Source organism: Opisthocomus hoazin, chromosome 8 (genome assembly GCF_030867145.1).
Source record: "Opisthocomus hoazin isolate bOpiHoa1 chromosome 8, bOpiHoa1.hap1, whole genome shotgun sequence".
In the NCBI taxonomy this organism is placed as follows: domain Eukaryota; kingdom Metazoa; phylum Chordata; class Aves; order Opisthocomiformes; family Opisthocomidae; genus Opisthocomus; species Opisthocomus hoazin.
In genome coordinates this window covers 66,299,740-66,326,256 of record NC_134421.1, presented here as the reverse complement: position 1 = coordinate 66,326,256, position 26,517 = coordinate 66,299,740, and the positions used below count along the sequence as shown (strand labels likewise).

General features: G+C 46.8%; 1 protein-coding gene across 1 annotated transcript in view; it reads right to left on the bottom strand.

The window, feature by feature from the left end:
• The window catches only part of FAM107B (family with sequence similarity 107 member B), a 133,365-nt gene extending 128,561 nt beyond the window's left edge, over positions 1–4,804 (bottom strand). The window contains exon 1 of the mRNA XM_075429084.1: positions 4,724–4,804. The gene's annotated coding sequence lies outside the window, so the exon portion shown is untranslated. The remainder of the gene's footprint in view (positions 1–4,723) is intronic.
• Between the last annotated feature and the right edge of the window lie 21,713 nt (positions 4,805–26,517).

Below are 26,517 nucleotides of genomic sequence, written 5' to 3'. Positions count from 1 at the left end.
TCCATGATGCACTGGATGATGTTTGGGTTTCTTTTGTTTCAGAAAAAAAAGCAAGGCAAACTCTGAAGGTCAACAGAGTTCAAGGCAGGTGAATGACACTGCTCGTAGAAAGGGTCACTAATGTGCTTTTGTCAACATGAAACATTTATTGGAGCCATATCACAGTTGCTGGTTCAGAACAATAAGGCTTTCTTCCGAAGTTTCCACTTCAGAGTTTATCAGTGGCTAAAACTGGACTTGGAAATAAAAGATGGGAAAATTGTTGGTGTTGTAGCTGAGGTTGAAAGACTAAGCAAGCAAGTTTCAGTGGGTAGTTCTGGCAGCTTTGATTTATGGTGGTGTAAAGTCTGATAAAGACCCTCCAGGCAACACACAGAACACAAAAGAATTAATCCTTTGCATGTCAGAATTAGGACAAAGATGCTAGACGTGCAGAACTTCATTGACATTTAATCATGCTTTATTACTGAGGCAATCTCTAAATACTAGAATGATGGTCAGTTATTTACAAGCACATTGCTGCCACAGTAATTTGTGACCAAACAAGTCTAACTCAATCTCTTTGGTAATTATATTAAAATCTAATTTTTGTTGTGATCATATTTATATCAGATTTAAAGTTCCTCCATCTGGAGCAGATGCAGTCTTCTCATAAAAGGAATAATTGATCAGATTCTGGGTTTGGTTACATGCATGCAACTCCACTGTAATCCAAAATATGTGACAACATGTCCCAGTGGGGAGGGTCAGCTGGAAGATCTCATCAATTAGTATATTATGTGCTCAAATTCGAATTTTATGCTGCTATTAGTGAAAAATGGACTGATCCTCTGCTTGAAAAGGATTATGCTGACAGGTAGACAGCAGGTCTCTTGGTGCTGGAAGTTCTCAGCGTATTTGTCATTAGCCCCTTGCTGATGTCATTTTCAAAATGAAAGAGACAAAAGAGTATGAGCATTTTTCCTGACGTTACTTCAGCTTTTGTTGAAGAATTTGACGCAAGAACTTGAACTAAAAATCTCTTGAATAGGACTGTGAAATTCCTGTGTTGACACAGCACGTTTGCCTTTTGCCACTTAGCAGGTTTATGTTATTTTAATTTACAGATTTCAGCATGATTGCATAGGGAAGAGGACAAATTTTGTCTGTTTTATAGCTGGAGAAACTAAGATACAAAGGGAAGGTCAGATATGCCAAGGAGGATGGAAATTTGTGTCTTCTCTATTGGGCCTCACTGGCTCCTTTTATGATGTCTGGATATTGTTATTTTAGGACAGGCGTGAGCTCTGCTTCAGGGACTGAAATGCCTCCAGCCCCTGCTCCCAGGCAGCCCTGTGCTTTCTCTGCTCCTTTTGTCTCCACCCTCCCACCAAGGCCACCCACGCCCTGCTCACAGAGACCCTGTGCTCCTCTTTCTCTCCTCGTGGCCCATACTTTCTCTCAGCCCTGTGCTCCAGTGCCTTCCCTCAGAAGTATACCAGATGTCCTGTGTGCCTCCCACCACCTTTTGTCTCCATCTTATTCCTCCCTCTCATGCCAGGAGATCTGTGTGTGGTCCCCAGCCCATCACATGCCATGACCATAACCTCCCTCTCTCTTCATTACAGGGCTATTCCTCACTCTCTGCCGCAGTCCCATAGCCAGGGCTCTCTTCTTCCTCTCCATATTCATCATGTTGCTTTCCCTACTGTGGCAGAGAACCCAAACCTCCCAGTATCTCCATACGCCACACTTTCATTCTCATCCCATCAGAGCCAGTATGCATTCCTCTACCCACCCACTTCTACTTCCCACCAGTGCACCACAGAGCCTCTGCGAATACCCCATCTTCTTATTTTGCTTCACTTATTTGTTTACTTTTTGCCTGGGAAAGCAATTACTGAGGGTACTAACATTTTAAAAATGGTTGTGCTGATGGGCAGAGCTGAGAGGGAGGACACTCTTATGCAGTCAGGCACCGAGAGCTGCCACTAAGCAATTCTCTGACACGCAGACCCTCATAGAAAAGCTGGATGTGGATACTCAGAAACTGAGAACTCTGTGGGTCTCCTGTTTCTCTCTGACATGCCACCAAAATCGGCTCAGCTCAGCCTGTTGGTAGCAGAGTGCCATGACTGATCAGATGCAGTATCTGGGCTGTGTGTGTCATGGAGAGAGAAGTGCTCCTCCTCTGTGTGGGACATCATGAGTATCATCAACAAGACCCCACAGACCTTGGCAGGAAGATCTCAATGCGAAGGGGCAGCAGAAAGCCCAATTCCTAGCTGTGACAAGGAGTTTCCTCGCAGGTCTCCCCAGTGACAGCAAAACATCAAGGCACATAGAAGAAGATGTTCAGTAGAACCTTAAGGGTAGGACCACACATCATCCTGATGGATGTTTTGTAGCTCGTTCTTAAAAAAAAATAAAACAGTCACGGACAATTTGTGGTGACTTGGATGACTGAATAACTTGAATCACCCAGATTGTCCAGAGCAGTGGGGTCCATTCCTGACTACTCCTCTGACTGGAGATTGCTATAAATTTGTACTCCTAAATTCGAGTACATTGGTCAGCAGAATCCCTGCTCCACCACCACAAAGGCATGGGAGCATCTTTGGATCAGTACGGAGTCAACCCTTCAGCAATGCCTGCTCCAACACCACTGACCTGTGGAGGTTAGAGATGTCTGTGCCCAGCGTAGGGAAACTCTTCTGCTACAGCAGACACCCGTGGCATGAGGTAGGTATTGGCAGTGGCTTTGGTAGCACAGAAAAGAGCAGCACATGAACCAAGGAAGGGTGAAGTGGTTGGAAGGAAGCAGGCAGGAGTAGAAGAAGGGGAGAAATTGTCACAAAAGTGTTGTGAAGCCAAGAGCACCACTGGCTATGTTGCTGTCTCAATCACAGCAAAGAGACGCCTCAGTCTAATCCCATTTCCTCAGGCTTATAAGCGGCATACATATGCATCAAGATCCATACGTCACATAACCACAGAAACATTGACTGTAAGGATCCTCTTGAGGTCTCTTGTCCAACCTTCTGCTCAAAGCAGGACCTCTGCCAACACTACGTCAGGTCAGCCACGGCTTAGTCCAGCCACGCCTTGAAATCCTCCAAGCACAGCACCCGCATCACTTCTGGGTGACCTCTTCCCATGCTGCACCACCCTCCAGGTGAGAAAGCTTTGCCTAACATCCAAATGGAACCTCCCAAGTGAAAAAAAAAAAAAAAAAAGAAAAAAAGAAGTGAAATCTCAGAAACGTGTCAGTGAGGAAGACCTTGATAGCATCTGGTTTGGCTCCTTGGATGACAGCCGGACTAAATATCCTTACCCCATCCGCAGATAATGGTCATCTGGCTCTTCTTTAAAATCTTACATGAAAGAGAGATCCCAGCACCTCTACAGTCAGTGCTCCTTTTTACACTGAAGCAAATTATTGCTCTCAGGCAGCTCCAGTTATTCCTTAAATTCTACATAGGGGTGATAGTAATGGGACTGAAATGGTGGTCTGCAGAGCCTGCAGCTCTGGTAATAGCAGAATAACCCACCTGGAAACCCTGATTCTGATAATTTTCTTAATTCTAGCAGATATATCTCATAGTAAACCTTTTTCTAACACTTCTTCTACAAGAAGGACAGATATCTCTGCTAAACACTGTATTACCTGACTCTGTAGGGAAAGCGAGGAGAGGCACTCTGTGATTTGGCAGGGAAATTGATAGAGAAATGGACTATTCAAATAAAAGCTGTGGTATAAAAAAGGTGAGTCACACATGTGGCTTCTATTACTCAGTGTTTATCCGAGGAGGGGGGGGGAGAAAAGCATGTGATCTCCAGTTACCTAACCAAGAGAAAATGAGAACAGCGCTATTTGCTCATTACTGCACTCTATTTCACAGAATCACAGAATCACAGAATAGTAGGGGTTGGAAGGGACCTCTGTGGGTCATCTAGTCCAAACCCCCTGCCGAAGCAGGGTCACCTACAGCAGGCTGCACAGGATCTTGTCCAGGCGGGTCTTGAATATCTCCAGAGAAGGAGACTCCACAACCTCCCTGGGCAGCCTGTTCCAGTGCTCTGTCACCCTCAGAGGGAAGAAGTTCTTCCTCATGTTCAGACGGAACTTCCTGTGCCTCAGTTTGTGCCCATTGCCCCTTGTCCTGAAGTAGTACCGACAGTACTAGTAGTAGTACTATTTGAGTAGTACCGACAGTAAAATACCCAACTTTGTGATCTTCCTGTTCAGGCAAAACCAAACTGAACTCACCAAAACTGTACTCAAAACCTTACTGTTGCCTCCAAGCACACATAAGCTAAAAAAAGGATGGAAAAATAATTCTGCAGTCACTGGTTCCGCAGCCTCAAGGCACCTGGCTGCAGCGGCAAAAACGCAGCGCTCGCTCTACTCAGCGGAAAAAACCCTGCTTGTCCGTTTGAAGGGATTTTGGATCAGGTCCAGAATAAGTGAGGATTACCAAAAGACAGGAAGATGACCGAATGAAACGTACTATAAAAGTGCCCGGTATTATTACAAACATCCCCCAAAGGCTTCTGATAACAGTGCAGGAAAGCAACAGCTGTCACATTATTTTAGTGAGAACAGATATTAGTCCCTTCTTGACTGCATGCCGATCAATAGCAGATAAATGCTCCTACAGATTTTTTTCCCCACCCTTTTCATACTTTGCGAAGGCGAGCCAATTCTCTTACCTTGTTGCATAGCGACTTCTAGAGCACTCACCTTTGGCACGTGGATGATGGACGGTCTGGGGATGTGCGTACAGAGTGCAATAACATCATGGCTCAGCTCGCGAGCAGCAAACGCCGATGACTCCGTGGCAGCAGACGCTGACTGAGCAGCAATGTGATTGCTGGAATTGGTGCTTGCGCGGCTGTGTTTTTCAGAGGATCTGATGGCTTTGAACATCTCCTTGCTGTCCTTCTCTCCCCCGTGTTTGACGCTGCTGGCTGCTATTGCAGATGGCTGCAGGCACACCGCTGAGCGCGCCTCGGTCTTCTCCTCTTCCATGGCTAGAGGGCTTGCGTTGGGCTGGTCGCACGGAGTGTTTTCGTGTGCGTTTCCAAAGCAGGTGAGCAGGGCTGAGCAAGGGAAAGGATGCATCTTGGATGACAGGTTATCGGATCCGCTTAGCCTGCTTTCCACATCTGCATAATCAACAGGCTGCATTCACATCCAGAAGAGCACCCAAAATGAAAGCCCGGGCATGATGTCATTCCAGCCTTCCTAAGAGAGAGCACCCCCTCTTCTGCTGTCAGGAGCATTCAGAAGTGGGGCACTACACCTCCTGCTCTGTCCTCCACTGAAGTCAGCCCACGGTCTCCTCGCTGCCGCCCGCTCCTATTGTCTGCAAGGCAAAGCAGCACAGACAGAACAAAAACGCTTGCAACCCTTGCACGCTGGTCCTCGGAGCTGTCGGCAGCTAAACAAAGCCCTCACAATAGCCCCACGACCCCGGCGGGCTATGGTTACAGGAGCGGACGCTACAGCATCAGGCGGTCCTCAATCAGTAGTGCCGCGGCCTCAAGTTACCTGGCGAAAGAGGCAAAAAGATAATGTAGCCCGAGCTCCCCAGCCATAACAGCACCAACTCGTGTATCAGTGTCATCATAACAATAGTATAACTGGCTCTGATTACGCTGCTCAGACATTTATCAGTGGTAAAACCCCAAATCACTCGTCTGTCACTGACTCAGATCAAAAGTGTGCTTTCAGGCTCTGGCTGGGCTGTTCATCGCTAAGAAGGGAAAATGAGTGGCTGCTTTGGTCAGTGAGGAGCAGACAGGGTGCTGTGCGGTCACCCCACGTCCTGTCCTACGGCACAAGTAGGATCTGCCCCACAGCTCCTCCTCCAGCTGCACGGCTCACTGCCCACCACCCTGCATCGCCTCTCCCAGCTCCTCGCAAAGCCACCCGCTGCTCCTCCCGGCCCCCTCCGCTCCCCAGGGAAAACTGGGGAAGCATCCCACTAACACTCGTCTGCCACTGGGAGACGTTTCCTTTTTCAGCGTGTGGTGGCTTGATGTTGGCTGTTAGAACAAAAATATGTGGGCAGTGAGGGAAGGAGGGAGAGTTTGTGGTTAGAGCATCTGCCTCCAGAAAATCCCAATACCTTCCTTTTTCTGCTGCCCCAGGCTTCCTGTGCGATAGTGGAGATGTTATTTGATCTCTATCTCCATCTGTAGAAAGAAGGAGAGTAATAACTTCTTTTTCCACCCACTATACATATCCCATCTCTTTACAAAAGGTTATAAACTCCTGAGGTCAAGGGATTGCTCTTCTTTGCTTTTAAGCTGCTGGTACAAAAGATCTCCAAATTCAAACGCAGCATCTACTTGCTAATAGCATCTCAAGAGAAATCGTGTGTTTCAGCCTTTCCCAACAAACCCATACTCTTCCATTTACTTTTCTAGCCTGGTTTGTTGTCAGATGTTGTTAGATGCTCATCATACCCTCCCTGTAACTGTGCCTTTCATCTTCCTATAAAGCTTGACACAGAGCAAAAATGCGATATAAGTGAAACTCCTGTTTCCAGTAGCTCATCTGGAATCAAAGTGCAGAAGGTTGAGGGTTAAATTCCTGTTGTGTCAATTGTCAGTGCCCAAAGGAAAACAATCCCAGGTCTCTCAACCCCCTTTAACCTCACAGTTCTCTTTGTACCCCTTCCTAATCGACGTGTCTTGTACATCAGCTTGTCTCAACGGCTGGTACTGGGTTTTCAAAGGCCCACAGCGGCCTCCAGCTTGAGTAGCAATTCACTTTGTGCTGCAGGGGCTCTTGCTGTCCTGTATCACTCCCTGGTTTGCAAATACTACCAGCGTGGGGTGAAGACCATACGGCTCCTGGAGTGAGAAAGATGTGCCTGGTGAACCAGAAAAGCTTGAAAATATTAGGAGAGGATCTGGTAGTGGGGAAAGCAAACTCAGAGGGGGAAATGTGCTGAAAAACTAAAAATCCTTCAGGTGAAGTGTATTATCTGTATTATAGTCATGGAAGAGGATGATTTTGGTTTGGGGTCCATCTTGCTTCACTTGAGAGGTGAAAGCATCAGCACTGATGTCAGTATTCCCCTTCAGCAAGTACCAGGAGACCAAAGACTGGCTGTGCTGATATGCAGCAACTTCTCCTTGCTTTGCACCCGTCGGGGTGGACATGGATTCCTCTGGAAGTGGGTCCATTGCAGATGGATCCTGTTTGCACCGACCTGGATGCCCTGTTCTTCTGCACAGCACTGTGGGTGCCTGTCTGAAAGTTTTGGGCTCTGCTTTGGGCAGCAGGTAGGTAAATGTTCAGGTGGGTTTTTCCCTCGTAACTTTTAAATCACTTCATTTCCTTACTGGATCTGACCTTGGGTGCTTCTTTCCCTCAGTTTCTAATTTATCGAAGGTAGGTAATGGTGCTTCTCTGTCTCACGGATGTTAAGCATTGTGAGTTGTTCCAGTATCACAATACTGGAAGACTGATAGGATCAGTCTCTCAGACCTGGGAATTTCAGAAGCTGAAGAAGTACCCGCAAGCCTGGATAACTATTTGAGTTTTACAGACCTGCTGAGGATGAGAGGGTGGCCCTGTGTCACAGAACAAGCTCTCCTATGGGATTTCTTGTGCCTCCGTTCAGTCCTGGGCCCTGGCAGGACAACAGGCACAGGCAAAATATTTTCAAGAAACTACTGAAATCTTCAGATCCTCGGAAGAAGATCTCTTTGAGTCTAGACATAAACAAAAGTTTAGAGACTTCCTTACTTCTTGTAGAGCAAGACCCTTCTAAGTACATTTCCCTTTACCAATCCTTAGGCTTCACAAAAATGTCTGAGAGAAACTAATAAAATCCTCTAGGAAGTTTTTCTGTGTTATCCTTTAAACTTAGCTCTACATTTTGAAGTGTTTATGTATTATCCTGTGATTGGGCTACATTTGGTACCACTTGGGTACTTGATATCTTAGCACATGCGAATATTGATAAAGTCATTTCGCCATTGCTGTATTAAACAAAGGAGCTCAGGTACTCTCAGCATGCCCAGAAAAACCTGGGTATTGGTTGCAAAAAAGGCTTTGTAGACCACAGTGGCTGAGACTTCGGTTGTGGACAGACACCAGGCTAGGTTCAGACCCATGCCTAGGGGCCAGCTGAGCAGTATAGATGGCACTGGGCACACACCAGACAGGTTTCATGGCTGTGAGAGGTCAGACCAAGAGGCAGGACTAACCAATCAAAGGAATAACTTCTTTTATGTGGGAACAGTGTTCGGTGTTTCGATGAGAACCGTAACTTCAAAGTGATGCACAACTAAGGCTTCAGGCGATCCGATACATCTTTAATTACACAGTAAGGTGTCCTTAGAATTAAAATAATTGTTTCAGCAAGTCAGTCAGCCAACAACCTGCATTCAGTTGTTTCCAGGATTTCAGTTGGCCATGCTAGCCTTTCTTCAGCTCTTTCTGAATTCCTTGTGAGTTTACAGGGATGCCAGTCTATGCAAAGGCTAGCTGCACCAGCGAGTCACGATCGCTTAAAGGCACCATGCAGTACAGATGCATGCCTGTGTGAAAAGGGGTTGTTTTAAAAATCAGGTGTCTGCTTGTATTACCTCTGAGGAGGGAAGACATTCAGTGCCTGCGTGCTGAGAGCCACAGAGATGCTTTTCCAGTCAACAAAAAGAGTTAAATGTTCCATTGTAACTGTAAAAGAAATTATCAGGGCAAGGGTAGTTATCCCTTGAGTCTTGTCCTGAGCTTAAAGACAACATGAGAAATATTCACAAGCCAAGAACATCCAAAATGAAGTGGTGGTGACATCTAAGAGGTGACAACCATGAGTCCCAGCAGTCAGACCTGGGCCCAATCTCCTCATAGCTTGGTGCTATTTGGTTTTGGCTTATCCCCATCACTCTAACCAATGCTAAAGACACGATTCAAGGTTTATTTCATTCAAGAACATTTCCTTGCACCAATCAACCAAGCATGCTAACCACATTTTTATATGCGATGAGATATTATTAGGACAAGTGACACAACTCGCTTTATTCCTCCTGAATTTGCTCATAAATTAATGATGAGATGAAATGTACTGGCTTAACGCCTCAGCAAGCTGGACATGTCGAGTAAATGGAGAAGGTGAATTTCAGCCAACTCTTGACCTGTCTTCAGTCTTATTCCTTCAAGAGAAAGTTTTCCTTCACGTGGCTGATATTATACTCTCTTCTCAGCAGGACATTGGGTCAGATCTAGCCCAGGCCCCCCTCACTTGCAGCAGGGACTAAGCCTAGCTGATTATCTTACTTTGCAGGAGCCAGTTTTACAGCAGGTCATCCTGTTTTGCACTTCTATGTTGTGCTTTCTTTCCTCTTCATTGTGTCCCTACAGTAGCACCGACTGTCTACACGTCTCCCAAACCCACATCTGTCTGGTGGGTGTTGGCCATAGCTTGGTGATCCCCAGCATCTCCTCTTCCTCATCCTGCCACAAGCCCCAGCTTGTGTCCTCTGCCTCTGTGCTGCCTGCAGAAGGGATACATTCATTGCACCAAAGTAAATTTTAGGTTAAATCTGAGCTGGTTCAGCTGATGTTCAGTGGAGCTCCACTGCCTTCAAATTATGGGGATCTGAAAGGGTGATCATAGGAATTAAATCCAGTCTCCTGATATCTCCTCTACCTCCTTTCAGACTGCCCAAACTTCAGCTGAGCTTCTGGCTTCCCCTATTTCATATACACTTTTGATATACACACAATGTATATGTCCTATAGAAAAAGATGAGTAGGATGTGAAGAGACTGTACCTAAACCATGAAATACAGCTAGAATCAACTTGGAACTACTTAGATGGGGCTTAATAGAAGAATGCTCAGAGAAGAGCAATGTGGAAAGCAGAGGGACTAGCTCATGAGGAAAGGCTTAAAGAGCTCAGCTGGACATGCAACAAGAAACCAGTAAGATAAGCAAGAAGATAAGATGCTCTGTGTTTATTTGAGAAGCATAGGAATTGAGGTTACAAAAGAAGCTGATTATGGTAGTCAAAACACTCCCTAAAAGCACTCCCTAATAACTTCAGAGTTTATTTCATCTCCTTTTGTACCTGCTATTAGGCATCACTGAGGGAAGGTGACTGGGTTAGAGGAACAGTCAGATTCATCCAGTTATGGCAGAGCCTATGTTTCTAGATAGGAAAAATTTAGGCTGATTAGCAAAAGAATTTATTTAATAGTAGACCAGTTTTTTTCAAAAGTGCAGAAAACTTTTTGAGGGTTTAACTAATTTTCTGAAATTTCTAAATGTTTTGACACTTTTAAGACTTAATCACAATGCCTGATGCTTGAGGAATTACAACTAACTCTACAGCTCAAGCATTCAACAAAAAATGTCCCTTTTTGTCCAAAAAACAATTAGCATTCCAGTGGAAAGCTGAATTCTGAAGGTCTTGAGTGGGCCTGTTCAGTACACTCCAAAATCTTGCTCCCAGGAGGCTGTGAAAACCTCCTGCCTTGGAACACCCAAAACCCAACAGGAATAAACGATCGGCTGGAGGTGGGCACCGAGTACGCCCCTCTCTGTCTTCCCAGGAAGGGTTACCATCTGGGGCAGCTGTGAGAATGCTTATCTACCTAAGGGATTCATGCTGACCACAGAGTAGCTGGGAAAGAACACGGGCAGGAAGTAAACCCGGCTGGTGAGATTACGGAAGGCTGGAAACGAAGGGCTAAACTAAAGCCCTTTTCAACACATTGTGCCATCTTACTGCAGAATTAAACCCAGGCTGATTCACAGAGATGGCTGGATGCATGCATGTGCTCCTCATGTTAAAGAAAGTCATTCTTCAGGTTTTCTGGTTTTGGCCATGCAAATAATATTCATACCAAACCCAAGTCCTGGGCCTGGGATGAGCCAGAAGCTTTTGTAAACCAAGTCTTGATTCTGCTGCTGAAACGGGCGCAATGGAGATGATGCAGTTTACTTAGCTACCTTCCAGCTGGGCAGGTTGCTTCCATCAGTGAAAGCTGGGAAAATCTGGAGGCTGTTTAATAAATCAGTCCTTTTATAACAAGTGCTGCTAGTTTCTGAGGTGGATTTAGAGCCTTGTTCTTATAGCTGGCTTAACAGCAATTGAAATAAAACTTCTGTCTGAGCACAAGTTGTCCTTGAGACAGGAGTAGAACCTCTTCTGCTGCAATTTAAAGGATTCAAGACTAAAAAGCATATTATTGTTCTAAAATGTCCTTTCATGTGCTAATGACACTTAAAGCTTCTGAGCCAGAAGAACATTTTAATAAAATTGACACTTGGTAACTGATCAGCTTCATTTACTTTCTGCTTTTTTCTCAGTCACACAACGAGCCTTCACAATATACATTATACGTTTGTAGCAGTTTTCCATTTTTCACTCTCACCCACTGACACTAAGCTGAACAGCCCCAACTCTCTCAGCCTGTCCTCATAGCAGAAGTGTTCATCCCTCTGACCATTTTTGTGACCTCGCGTGGCCCCAATCCACCAGGTCCATGTCTGTCCTGTGCTGGGGGCTCCAGAGCTGGACGCAGGACTCCCGGGGTGGTCTCACCAGAGAAGAACAGAGGGGCATAATCCCCTCCCTCGCCCTGCTGGCCATGCTTCTTCAGCCTGGAAACATATCCTAGATGCAGCAGGTGCATCTCTGGACCCTCATGGCCTGATCCAGTGCCCTGGAGCCATCCTCCATCCTCCCGGCTGGTTGCGGGATGACTGCTCTGCTTGCACAGGTTGGCATATGGATGCAGCAGACTGCCAGATGCCTTTCTGGAAACGGAGGAGCCAAATGCCACTTTCCCAGTGGGGATTTTCTCAAACAACTCTGATTTTTTCAGCTTCTGCCTAACTGGCGTGGGAAAGGCAAGGAGGTCTCAGCCTTCCCTTTGCTGGTCTGCAGCTGTGTTACTGCTCCCCGCAGCAACGGGCAGGCTCCGCTCTGGTGTAAACAGCAATGCTGAGCGAGCCTGGACCGGGGGGATCGTTCTCTGGCTGTCCCTCTCCTGCTCCGCCGGCTGAGCCAAGCCCCCTTCCCATTGCACACCACAGATGGCTAATTAGGATCATGGAGAGAGGAAATCTGCTCTGTGGCCTTCTGTGCTGGGAATGGGCTCTTCGTTATGCAGATGCAACCCATCATTGTGTAATTCTGCCTCTACAGCATGCAAATACAGGCAAACGGAGGAAGCCCGCATGTTGCAGCCGGAGGACGGCACAGCACCCATGGCGGTGGCACAGTCCTGTCCTTGGGGACTGGGAATCTCATTTTGGGCATGGATAAAGAGGAGAAATGGGGCACCTAAAACAAGGGAGTGATGTCTGGGAGCAGGAAAGGTGGGCTTCCAGGTTCTTTTCATTCCCACTGATCTCTTCTTTGAACCCTCCCCATATCCACCTAAAAAAAATCATTAGTGCTATTTAACTTCAAGGCACCGTCACTACCTCTCACCCTTAAAATTGCTGTTTTCTGCTTGACTGTGCTAATTACAATGTGACAATTACCTCTCAGTATAAATTCACCCAATTCCTTTGACTCTGTGAGTCCTTTACTGACCAAGTCTCCATGGCTAGCAGAAGGACATGAGATCTGAGAGCCATGAGGAACCATGCCAGGTACCCTGTGTCACATACTGGCCATGAAATCTCACTCTGAAATTTCTGATGCAGGGAGAATTACTTGTATTCCCTTCTTCCCTCACAGAGGCTTGAAAATACATCATCATATAAGATTTCAGCCATATATTGTTCTTTGTATGCTTGCTGAACAAAACCTGGTCTTCATCTCAGCACAGCAGGGATTCCTAAGTAGTAAAACCAGAGTCAATTTAAATGGGCAACATAGTAAGATATTTTAAAAATGTATAATTGCATTTTGCTTTGCATTTCCCTGTAAACCTTTGGGTGTTTTGTAGAAACACTTCAAAAAATGTTAACATTTTATTTACATGAAGACAAACTCCTCTTTTTTCTCTGTATAAAGAAGTCATCTTCCTTGCTAAGAACATTTTTGTGGAAAAAAAGAACCTACCAAAGCAATTATCATCTCACAAAATGATTACTTTGGTAAATGACCTTTCTTTTTTGGGAGCCTATTTTTAAAAACTCTAAATGAAATGTGCCTTTGCGAAGGCTTTGACCAGAGCTAGGTGATTAATCCAAACAGGGTCCTCAATCTTTTTGCTACTTTCAATTTAATTTTGGCTATGTCTGCACACCACTTGGCTTTGTTTACTCTGTGACATTCTTGCTTGATGCTTGGGAAAATGGACAGTCATGCCTGTGGCCAAGAACCTGTATTTAATTAAGAAAAAAGATCACAGGATTGCAGAAAGGTGAGGTTGGAAGGGACCTTTGGAGGTCATCTGGTCCAACCTCCTGCTCAAGCAGGGTCACCTAGAGCTGGTTGCCCAGGACCATGGCTTTTGAATATCTCCAATGATGGAGACTCCACGACCTCCCTGGGCAACCTGTGCCAGTGCTTGGTCACCCTCCCAGTGACAAAGTGTTTCCTGGTGTTCAGAGGGAACCTCCTGTGTCTCAGTTTGTGCCCATTGCCTCTGGTCCTGTCACTGGGCACCACTGACCAGAGCCTGGCTCCGTCCTCTTTGCACCCTCCCTTTTTAGATATTTATATGCAATGGTAAGATTGCCCCAGAGCCTTCTCTTCTCCAGGATGAACAGTCCCAGCTTTCTCATCCTTTCCTCATAGGAGAGATGTTCCAGTCCCTTTATCATCTTTGTGGTCTTTCGCTGGACTCTCTCCAGTATGTCCACATCTCTCTTATACTGGAGAGCCCAGTAATGGACAAAGTACTCCAGGTGGGGTCTCACAAGAGCAGAGTAGAGGGGAAGGATCACCTGCCTCAACCTGCTGGCAATACATTTTCTAGTGCAGCCCAGGATACCATTTGCCTTCTTTGCTGTAAGGGCACATTGCTGGCTCATATTCAGCTTGGTCTCCACTATGGTCCTTTTCCGCCAAGCTGCTTTCCAGCTGGATGGTCCCCCAGCATGTACTGGTGCACGGGGCTGTTCCTTCCTATATGCATGACTTTGTGCTTCCCCTTGTTGAACTTCATGAGGTTCCCGTTGGCCCATTTCTCCAGTCTGTCTGGATTGCAGCACGATCCTTCGGCATATCAACCACTCCTCCCAGTTTGGAGTCATCCGGTTTGTGACTGCATAAAATCCATCTCAAGTAGAAGCAGGTGACTTCTTAACAGACTTCATTCACCGAGTCCAGGAACCACAGCAATCAACCATCAGATCGACACACTCAGGTCCGACAGCAAAAGCTGGGTACCACCTGCTGACCTGACTCAGCATGGGCAGCTGGTGGAGGGGGCTGCCCCTCAGTGCCGGGCTGCCTGCCTGCCCTCGTATGCAGCACAGGCAGTTTCTGACTGACAGGCTGAAATACGTGTGTGTGTGTGTATGCAACGCACTTGTTCAGTGTTTGCTTACAGTGCCCCAGCTAAACACAGATGGTAGGGTTTGCTACTGCCTCTGCACCGCGGCTCTGCAGGCATTTCACTGCCTCGGCTCCTTGCTGAGCCCTCACCGGCGACGATCCAAAGGCATCACTGTAACATCCTTACAGCTAATTACCCAGAACTTCGGGTGGTGGGAATGGCAGCCCAGCTACAGAAGTTTTAACAGAGGGTTGTTCTTGAAGACATTCGGAAATTTCCCCAAGCACAGATGGCTCCTCACCGCGATGCGCTGGGTCCTCTCTCAGCTGAGCCTCCAAGATGGTCCGTGATGGAGCTATCGCCCGTTAACCTCCATACAGCTTCCACACTTCAGGTTTCATTTGTTTGATCGAGTCTTTAAACTTTTTTTTTTTTTCTTCCCAGCCCCATGACAGGCGCATACGCAGCTCACAGGTGCAGCTTTCCACCGCTTGACTTGCCGGGGTTGGTTTTGCCGGGCGCAGCTGGCTGCCTGATGAAACGGGCAGGAATTCCCATCTCAGTGCCCACAACGCATCTAACAGCTGTCTTGCTCTCGCAGACTGCTCCGGTTTCCATGAAAATGATTTCAAATAGCTGCTCCCCCCTCACACCCACCCTTCACTTCACAGCAATATAAGCAGATAAACCACAGCCGTGTTTGACTCTACCTTCAAGAACAAATGTTTGGCAAGAACAAAAGTCACAGGCGTGTTCAAGGTGCTGCAGGCTTGGAAAACCTGGTCATTTAATTCACATGCCTCAAACGTGAAAAGAACAGCCAAATTTCAGGAGCAACTTTGAAAATCTTATTGCAGCAAAATGTCTTCTAAAGATGGGAGGGAACGGCAATCTGTAGTGGGATTTAGGTGTGAAAGAGCCGAGTCAAGCAGTTGTGGGGTTGTTTCAGGCTGGATGAAGGAGTTGGTACTGCTGTGGTTAAAGCTCCTGGCTCCCAGAGGCACGTGAAAATGCTGGAATTGCAGATTCCTCTTTAAAAACATGTCTCAGAGCCCCTGGGCTTGTAAAAGAGAGTCTGAAGACTTACCCCAGGAGTTATCAGCAATGCAGTGGCACGTGCCTACGGCCCTGTGCAGCCTCCAGCAGGGAGGAGACAGTGAGCTCCCTTTAGCAGGGAGGGAACAGATCCTTCATCACCGCACCATGCCGGTGTCCCACGCTGCACCCCTCTCCTGCTCCGCACCCCCCGCAGCAGACGCAGAGGATCACCCCACCGGCGTCCCACCAGACCTAGCCGCACTGAGCACGGGCGGCTGCGGGGCAGAGGAGCAGGAGGGGACCAACACATCTCCTACGCCCAAAGGCACCTCGTCCTGCTGCTCTGACACTCCAGAGCTGATGTTGCACAGAGAGAGAGGGCAGGCACAGGCAAGGACTATTAAGAAGGTAGATTTTAGCAAATAAGAAAGATGCCAGGCTGAAAGCTGCCCAGTGCCACCCTCATCCTATTGCCCCCCTCCTCCAGGATATTATTTAATTTGGGATAGCTTATTTTTTGGGATAGCTGATTTCATAGCCGCATTTTGAGATCCATGGCAATTCCCCAAGTGGCAGAAATCCCTCAGTAGAAAGACTGAGGGGAAGCATTGTCTACGTTTCCGACACGGACCCGGATCTCTGCCCCGGCACCAGCAATTCTGTTAACTTCCAAGGAGTTCTTGGCTCGGCCCAGCACTCAGCCCGGCTCCGGCGCTCCCTACAAGTGACAGCTTCACCCATACACAGTAGCCGTGAGGACAGAAAGGGAGGTCAGATCCCAGCCTGTGTCCTTTTGGCAGCACCCTCCTTTCTGGCTGGCTCGCCAGCAGCAGTAACTGGCGTTTCACAACTTCCCTCTCTGCCTCTAGCTCTATTGTAGGCGGACAAAAGGCTTTTTCTTGGCATGTGATGTTGGGAGACAGAAGGCACCTCTTGTGCCAGAGCCTGTGAAATGGTGGTCTCAGCAGTAGGGAAAAAAATAGTTTTTTGGGCTGCTGAGTTTGCTGGCATCAGCAAATGTCGGCTTACAGAGCGAGAGAGCTCCAGAACGCCGTGGGCTGGTGGCAGCTATTTCTGCACCAGTTCATCGGGTGCGGGAGTCCCACCTGCGACGCGAAACATTTCCGCTCCCATCTTTTGTCCAGACTGAATATTTTGCTTCCCAATTTTAAAACGGCCACTGAAGCATGTGTGTGACTTGAGTGCCTTTCCCTCCAAACGACTGTGCCTAGGAACCCCCACCAAGCCATGGGACGACGGAAATTGTTTGGGCTCTGCTGAGCTCATTTGGCTCATGGCAACTGCAGGTCTAGCCTTCTGTGCACACCTGGCTCCACGGTCACTCCACAGGCAAGCAAGTCACAGCTGAGCAGGCAAGAGGTCTTGAACCAGGATCTAAATAACTAGATAGAATTGCATATACTTACATAAATATATATTCTTGGCCACAAGGAAAACTCTGGTGCTTTGCAAACTTTAGGCAACACAGCTTAACCCATCTATTGAAATGCTTTGGCAATGAAATACAAATTTGTGTATTTTGTACACAGTTGTACACCTCACTGCAAAATCAAACGGTGTTTTTCATAGGAAACACAGAATATCTTCTCCAGATGTACATGGGAGGAAAACAGAGGCAGACAGGAAGGTTTCCAGTAAGGTGTGTTTGGGCACATCCCTAAAGTTAATACTCTGCTCTTTTATGAAATGCTTCTTAACAAGGTGGAAGGAATTAGGAATATGGATTTAACTGCTGCGACAGAGCACATCCGAGAGACAAGTAACATTAACCAGATAACTTACGAATATATATATAATTATCCATCCATCTATCTGTCTACCTATATTTGTGACAGGAAATACTGAAAATTCACTGCAAAACCAAACAAGACGGGCTCGACTGAGTGACCTCAGCACATGTATCTACAGCCATTTCAAACTCTCTTGGCTGAGACGCCCCGTGTAGGCAGATATGACACAGGACCTCCAGGAGATGCACATCCTTCCAGCCCAGCTGGAAGTCTCACAGGGCATCCCAGGGCATCCCAGATGGCACTAGAGACCTATGCTCACTCAAGTGATTGAAGTCCAGGTTTTCCAGACAAGACAAGGCTCCAAGGTTCAGATGTGAATTTTTAGGCATCTGTTAATTTGTAACATACTCCATGTTTGCTTTTTACCATTTTTACCATTGCATTTAACCAACTGCAATCCGAGTCCTCTTTCTACCAGTGTTTGATGTGGCACTGAGCTACAAAAGTAACAGCATATTTCAAGGGCTTCCAATGCATGAACTAGCTTCTTTCCCAAGTATTGCATCTTGGTTTATTTTGCTCCTCCAGCTAGTAGAAACTTCTCACTTTTTCCAGGATGGGTCCTGCACTTCAGTCACAACAACCCCATGCAACACTACAGGACTGGGGAGGAGTGACTGGAAAGCTGCCCAGCAGAAAAGGACCTTGAGGTGCTCGTCGATACCCAGCTGAACATGAGCCAGCAGTGTGCCCAAGTGGCCAAGAAGGCCAATGGCATCCTGGCTTGGATCAGGAATAGTGTGGCCAGCAGGAGCAGGGAGGTGATCTTGCCCCTGTACTCGGCACTGGTGAGGCTGCACCTCGAGTGCTGTTTTGGGCCCTTCACTACAAGAAGGACATCGAGGGGCTGGAGGGTGTCCAGAGAAGGGCAAGGAGGCTGGTGGGGGGTCTGGAGAACAAGTCTGGTGAGGAGTGGCTGAGGGAGCTGGGGCTGTTTAGTCTGGAAGAGGCTGAGGGGGGACCTTCTTGCTCTCTACAACTACCTGAAAGGAGGTTGGTCTCTTCTCCCAACTAACTAGTGGTAGGATGAGAAGAAACTGCCTCAAGTTGCATCAGGGGAGGATTAGATTGGATATTAGGAAAAATTTCCTCACTGGAAGAGTGGTCAGACATTGGAACAGGCTGCCCAGGGAGGTGGTGGAGTCCTCGTCCCTGGAGGTGTTCAAAAAATGTGTAGATGTGGCACTTCAGGGCATGGTTTAGCAGGCATGGTGGTGTTGGGGTGATAGTTGGACTTTATGATCTTAGAGATCTATTCCAACCTTGATGATTCCATGATTCTATGACTCTGTAAGTTACCAGAGGGAGGTTTCTTCCTGCCATTAAGGGATCTGCTGCCAGTCTCAGGCTTTGGGACCAGCTCAGATCCTGCCTGTCAACGCTGAAGCTGTTCACTCAGGACACAGTGTGTCATAACCTCTCCTGCTGCCACCTACACCTTTCACGGTATGAGGGTCCCTGGGCAGTGCAACCCAGGAGAGGAGATGGCACGTTCCCTTCTGGTGGGGTTGGAAGGGATTCTGGTCACTCTCACAGGTAGACAGGGGCTTTCTGAGGTAGAAACACAAAGAAGAAGCCCTCTGCTTTCCTTTTAGGAGTTGTACCGTGGCCTTCTGCTGACCTTCCTGCGCCTTCATTTTCTGTACTTAAAATTAATCTCCACAGGCTCTACCTGTATACATGTCAAACAATTCCTCTAAACCAGCAGAATGTACTGGAGTAGTGGGATTTTCTAGTTGTGCTGCCATCCATCATGCAAATCCCTGATGCAAGGGATTTGAAGAATGCCAAAACAAGCACAAGGGAGTTGAGAGCTCAAATTCTGCTGAAATCCTCTGAAAGCAACAGTTTAGTAAAATGAGGTGACAAGGCCCTTGGATATCTATAGATTTTGGCAAAGTATAATACACCAAGGTGGGAAGAGATGTATTTAGAGCAGGTCTAAAGCGCATAAGTTTTTGTTTACGATAGCTTCAAGTGCACTAGACTGAGTATTCGTGGCAAACTGCTACAAAGACAACAAGCAAAGGAAACTGCAGGCTTGTTCAAGAATTATTCCCAAACAGCAAAAATCTATGGGTTATGGAATAATATCCACAAGGGAACATGTTCGTACGTTTATGCCATACTGACTCTTCCATCCACTACGATATTACATGTGCAAGGTGCAACACTTCAGTGCTGTCCTTTTTGCCTTACATTCAGATTTTTGAAAAACACCCTCTCTGAATGTTTTTTCCAGAATTCTGACATATTCAGTAATGTGTAATGGACAGGGTTATCCGCAGAGACCCTGCCTCCTTCCTTCACTGTTAAGATGAAAGGCAAGAGCCTTCCAGGAAAGCCCAGATGGATTTGTGGCCAACGAGCTGCCTGTGGAAGTTGCAGCTGGTGCCAAACATTTCTGTATGAGATTATAAGGTGATGTGATTTCTGGCTGCAGCTGATCAGAGTTAGCAGCTAGTGATCAGACTGCGACTTCTGCTGGTCAGTGCTCTCCTCACCCTGCATGGACCAAGATTCTGGCACTCCCATACTGCTGATGGCACTGCAGACAGAGCCCCTTCCTAAACTCGTCAGCATAATGAATGCTTTAAACAAACTCACCAGAAAAAACACACAAAAAAAGCAAAAAACCATTATTTTTGCTTAACTTCATTCTTCTGACAGAGGTGCACTGGGAAGAAGTCACATGTTGTGTTTTGTCAGGAGACCTCACGTACCAGCAACCATCAGCAAACTGGGAATGCATCATCAGAAATCGCCCTCCAACTCCCAGCCTAAATGGGAGCAGAGCTCCGATGCAGCTCTTGCAGCACGGCCAGAGAGATTTAAAGCTGCCTCACATCAATATATCTTGTGCTTGTAAATTACAAACTCTAACAGTGTCAGGCATGCTTCAGATCAATGGGGAACCTAATCTCCGCGCCGGCTGGGTATTGATTTAACTACATTGACTTAAATTCAAATATAGTAAATCACTAGAGCTCCCTAGCATTGATATAAAAACGCAGGTTAAAGGTACTTCCATCAGTGTAGCTTGTCCTAAGAAAAATAATTTTAGCAGGATTAATTTTTTTTTCCTAGGTTTCCCTCTGGATATGGTTGGACAGTCACAAGCAGGCAGGTCAGTTCCTTGAAGACATATAAGAGGCAACAGCATCGCTGAAAGGAAGGAGCCTCCAGGAGAGGGTGGGAAACCAGAAGGCAGCACACGCCGCTCCGTCCTCCAAAGCTCCGCTGTGCCTGTTTGCGTATGGGCACAAACGGGCAGGTGAATTCTGCCAGTTTTCCACCAGGCTAAAACGAAATAACTGAAGCCACTTGTGCCGGCGGTCTGAGGTTAAATTAAGCCATCGTGGGACCTGGAGAGGACTGGATTCTGTGCCAGCTTGTAGCGGAAATTTTTTACTGGGTCTGAGGCAAAGAATATTAATAAGAAAATCAGAAGAGTGGATGCATACAAATGGTAGCAATGCGTAGTAAGAGGCAGATTGTTTCCTAGCAACACAGGCTCTAGGCTGGTTAGTTTTGGTTAGCGTTTTCTGACTAATAGCTGCAATTTTTATCTGTACTGCTACTCACTTGCCTACCTATGCTGAAAGAGAGAGAAAGCAATAGAAGACGTAGGACAGGATCCATCTGTGCTAGACTACATGTCTGAAAGTGAGATCTCTGCGTGTGAGGGACTCACCAGCGCTCCATAAACTGATGGGCTGAAAGCGCCTCTCAGGACGCCCATTTCTGCCATCTGTGAATTAGCTCAGACCTGGACCTGGTGCTTCAGCTAAGCCAGGGCACATAAGTTTCACTTCCACTGTGTTTTGGCATTTCCCTCCTTCCCTGTCTCCACCCCGCAGTACCACGTGCCCCAGGAATACCCCACGGCTAAATCTGCTCTCAGTATCATCAGTGAGAGACCCTTGACTTCACTGGTAATAAGGCAGAGCCCTTACATTTTATTTATTTATGGATTTTGTCTGGCTTTATTTACACCATGTCCTCAGAGAATAAAGTAGGAAACCAGCTTCTCTGTGTCTGCGTGTGTGTCTGTGTGTGTGTATGTACAGGTCTTGCCATATTGGGACCTCCGCTCACCTATTGCAAGGTAAATAATTAATGATTGTATGTCTGTTAGTGACCTTTTCTGAAAGTGTTCGAAAAATGCCTTGCACTGCTAGGGTGCTACAAAAGCAATTTCTAACAAAACTCCCAACCATCCCTTTAGACAGTACTTGTGATGAGTATGTGCTTGATGGTGGTGTCAGCTAACAGTCTGATCTGGGGTTTCTGCACGTACACTTCGGGACCAGCTCCTCAATCCGGCTCACAAGCTCTGCTTTCTCCATACAGACCCCGCTCACTTCTCCCCAGACTGTCAGCACTTCCAGAGCTCAGCCTCTCTCATCCTCCTGGAGAGCTCCATGGATTTTAAGTCCAGTTTCCTTTCTGCAAGAGGAAAGAATGTGAGAGATGCTTTAGAGAGCACGTAAGTTTTTGTGTTGTCCTTAAGTCCTCTGTGCTGCAGGAGACAAAAAATCACCCAGTTCACGCAGATCCTGCAGAATGATTGCTGTAATGCAGAGGGTGGCGGAGTTGGGGAGAGGACCTGCTGCACCCCAAATGACATGGGCCTGCAGTCCTGTGCCCTCCAGTGATCCGTCCGAAGCTCCAAGTCTTTAAAGCCAAGACCAGGGCTTTGCTAGTCCATGACATGTCTAGAGGTGGTGGCACTAGCTCCTCTGTCTCACTTCTTTCCCCATAGATTGGGGATCTCCACTGCCTCCCCCTCCCCAGGAGGAAGGCTGTAGAATAAATCTTTCTACACACCAGAGAAACCTCACTGAGAATGAATCATGTGAAGTGCCCAGCTGTGAGAAAAGCTTATGCCAACTCTTGAGCTTTACTAGGACAAAACCAGCAGATCCACAAGACACGAAGGCACTGCAAACCGAGGCTTCATTCAGTCCATGGCACTGGCTGTTTGTGTCCTACATTCAGTTTTTATCTGCCATGAAAAACTGTCTGAGTATGCGGAGAGCAAGCAGGTTTTTGACGTACAAAAAGAAAGCAAGGCGTGATTAACTGAAGAGGGAGAAGAGATTTCATTTATTCGAGTCACTGAAAACTCTGCAGTCTTTGTTAAGAGCTGCTCAGCTTGAACAAACAAACTCTCTCTGAAGGAGTCGGCTCTGCTCCTCCTTCACAGCAGCGCTGGGAAAGCGCCCATCCGCACGCGTGAGTCATCCGGACAGGCCTCCAACAAAGACTGCTCTGGCTAGGATGAAAGCCTAAGCCCCAAACTAAGCCCCAGACTCTTTACTTTTCCTGGCCTAAGCTGTAAGTAGATGAGAAGAGGGAAGGAAGGACTACAGCACTATTTATTTCCCTTTCTGCTTAGGTTTAGAAAGGCTAAAGAACAGAAAGCGTCTGCGGGCAGGGACCCAGAGGGATAAACGAATCCGACTAGACAATGAGACCCCAAAGCCCAGCAATTTGCTTTAAAACCTCAACGTACCTTAACTGAGCTCACCAAGGCAAGTATCTGCCACCTTCAACTTTTCACAGATCTTTAGCAGGGACACATGGGCACCACCGTGCAAGTGACTTCAGCAACGATTTTTGTGGATATGTTCCTGGTGGCTCCACAGTAACAGCACCGAAAAACACAGGACAGGGAGTTAACACCAAGACAAGAGAGAGCGGATACTGTAAAGAAGAGCAATGATGCTGGTGAAGGGTTTGGAGAACAAGTCTTACGAGGAGCGGCTGAGGGAGCTGGGGCTGTTTAGTCTGGAAGAGGCTGAGGGGAGACCTTCTTGCTGTCTACAACTACCTGAAAGGAGGTTGTACTGAGGCAGGTGTTGGTCTCTTCTCCCAGGTAACTAGCGATAGGACGAGAGGCAATGGCCTCAAGTTGTGTCAGGAGAGGTTTAGATTGGATATTAGGAAAAAATTATTTCCTGAAAGAGTCATCAGCCATTGGAACAGGCTGCCCAGGGAAGTGGTGGAGTCACCAACCCTGGAGGTGTTCAAAAAACGTGTGGACATGGCATTGCGGGACATGGTTTAGCAGGCACGGTGGTGTTGGGGTGATAGTTGGACTTGATGATCTTCGAGGTCTATACCAACCTTAACGATTCTATGATTCTACGATTCTATGAAAGTGGGGAATGCTTTCACACCGCTAGAAGCCCGCGGCAGCAGAAGGCACCCAGAAGTCAGGGGTGTTGACTGCCACAAGTCACTTGCTAAGACCACAGGACTCCCTCTTCCATGGGGTAAAACACACGGCAAAGCGGTGGGCACAGCAGTGCCAGACTTGCTCATAAACGATCTTGATAATGTGCAAATAATTGATTCTCAAGGTGATACTGAATGATGTTATTACTATTTGGCAATGTTTAGTTTAATTTTATAGCTATAATAAATCCTGAAAGTAAGCCTTGGATTGTCTTGGTCACATGAGTAAACATAATGAATGTGCAATTAAATGAATTAGTGAGTAAGGCGATACACCAGTGAAGCACGCCTCTCCACGGTAGAACGCACCCCATTGAGAGCAGTGGGGTTTTCCTACTAGCTTTTACAGCATAGTGCAGGCAAAGAGACCACCTGTGGTTCTAAATCAAGGATGAGAGCTTCCACCTCCACCTATCTCATCTGTCCCCCCAGGACCTGTGGTGGATAAGCACTCTTCAGCACAGGCGGAGGAGGCTGAGCTGCTGAAACCTCTGCATATCTTCTGGGCAGACTGATTCACTGTTTCTCCGCAACCCAGGGAATTCCTGTTGGTTTGGCTCGTTTCTTCACTTTTCACTTTTGTTATGACTGTAAGTTCTTCGAGCAGATCTTGGTTTTTTGGTCTGTGGTTGAGCAGCACTCAGAGGAATAACCTCTGGGCACGAGAACAGTCCGGGAAAATCCCCAAATGATAACCTGGGAAAATCCAGAGCTGAAAATCTAGCGCATGACTTTCTTCAAAGGGTAGGTCCATGGGAGAAAGTGGAGCTGCAGGTATGTCTGCTGTGCTAAGGCTGTGCTGAAGCTGGCCAAAAGTGGCTTCTCGGTGGAGTGGGACCTGTCCCTTGTGCGCTACCAGAAAGCAGTGTGTCTTCTGCAGCAGCTCTTCTGTGAAGACCTCAGGAATTCCCCTCCCGTTTCCGAAGAGGTGAGGAGTCCCTGCAGCACGACTGATTAAGATTGATGAGACTTATGAGACTGATGAGGTTTTACAGCACAAACTGCCTGATTGCACAAAGCTCCTGCGGTAGGATCAGTCGACAGAACATGTCCCAGCTGCCCGGACCCCAGGTCTGCCCTAAGCGAGAAATCTTTCCGTCTCCATAAACACGTGCGGCTTTCCACAGAAGTGACAGCTGCTCTTTTAGAGGCAGCTATCTGGACCCAGGTCATTAAAACCAGAACACCACGCAGTAAAACATACTGGGTGCCTGAAATACCTCTGAAGCCCTAAAGCCGTCACCAAGGGAGAAGAGTGCGGCTGCCTGTTTATCAGCAGCGCAGCCTCCCTCCGCTGCACCCCCGGCCTTTCCCAGTTTCGCTCTGGAAAGGTGGAAGGGGATCTCAGCGTATCTATTCAGTCATCAGCTGATGAGCTGCCAACAGCTATGTCAATGTTCCCGTGCTGTATTAGGCCGTTTAGGGCCCTGGTCAATGGCCAGGGAAGCTGCTGGAAAGAGTCCCGCTGATTTCAACGGCTGTCCAGCAACCTGCAGCCATACATGGCAAAAATTAAAACCCAGATCCTCCAAATTCGCTTCACACAGGCCGCGGGACCGTCCTCTGTTATTCGTAATTATCATCATTATTGTCATTACTGGATTTGAATTAATGCCCGTGAGTGCAGATGGACGGAGATTTTTATCGAACAGAAATTCTGTCATTTAATTAGGACTTTCTCAGAACTTAAAACAAAGGAGAATGGTTCCAGATGCTGCTCTTTTCCTTTTGCATACCCACAGCTGCTGACCAGCCATGGTGTCCACAGCAAAATCTGAATTTCTTTTGAGTGAACTGGAAAATCTGTCCAAAAATTCTTTATGTATTACAATAAGAAAATAAAAACCTTAAGCTGAACAGCAGAAACTGGTAAAGCTGCCAAAGGAATGTTAACAAGTTACCTAAAGACAGGGATCATTAACACTCAAAAAAAAATAAAAAGCTGACTGTTCTGTAGTTTAAAAAATAAGAACTCTAATTTCATCTTTTAGCTTTACAGATAACGGTGGGTTTGTGGGAAAGGAAATCGTTCTGCTAGCTCTGCGTGGATCCTATTAACACTTTTTTAATAAAAGGAGCTGAGAATCTATCACCACTTTGATCTCAGTTCAGTAAAGCTTGTCTTCGCGGTGGTTTTATCATGGACATTTAATTGTGTTTAATCACCTTCTGCAAAAATCAATTTAGTTGACATGATACTGACCAGGACTGGTCAGCAGAGATAAGGAAGAGCTATGTTCTAGCTACTCCGGCCTATTATGCTCACCTCCAAGCAGGCCACTAATTAATGTAGTTATCCTCATAACACTCTTGGGAGGAAGGGAACACGCTACTCTTGGCTGGTTTCTTTCTTTTTCCGATGCAGAACTCAAGAAACAGTAAAATTATATCACTTCCTCAAGGTCTCACAGTAAATCTCTGACGGTGCACAGAATGAACTTCTTGTTTCACGCTGGCACCCTCACCCCTAAATCAGCTTTTTGCCTAAAAATAAGACATCTGTCAGTAATTGACCCGATGCTGGTCCCGCCCTATTTGGGCAGTCAGCTCTTCTGAAACTGCTGGTTTAAACCGCTCAGCTTTGTGCTGAACTTGCCCTACAGAGTTCAGGCTTCATGCCAGTGCTCAGTGAACACAAGGTTTTCCACTCAGAGCACAAACATGAATTTCAGGCATATTTTACCACGGAGCTTGCTTGGAAAGTGCTGAGGTTGCCTCATGGCACCCTTTGCAATTCAAGTCATAACTTACTTCTGCATGATTAGCCATAACTTTTTATGTTTACAGAGCATCCTCCAGCCAGAGATCTCAGTACACTTCCTATCTATTATTAAAACCCTTCAACATTCCTGCAAAGTGAATCTGACACCATTTAGGAGACAGAAAATCTGGGACATGGACAGGAAAAAGGCCAAAATTTTAAAAGGAAGTTATGTGAAGATTTTTCCATTATTTTCATTGGAAAAAAAATTATTTGTATGTATGTTTAAAAGTTCTCAGACTTGATAATAAA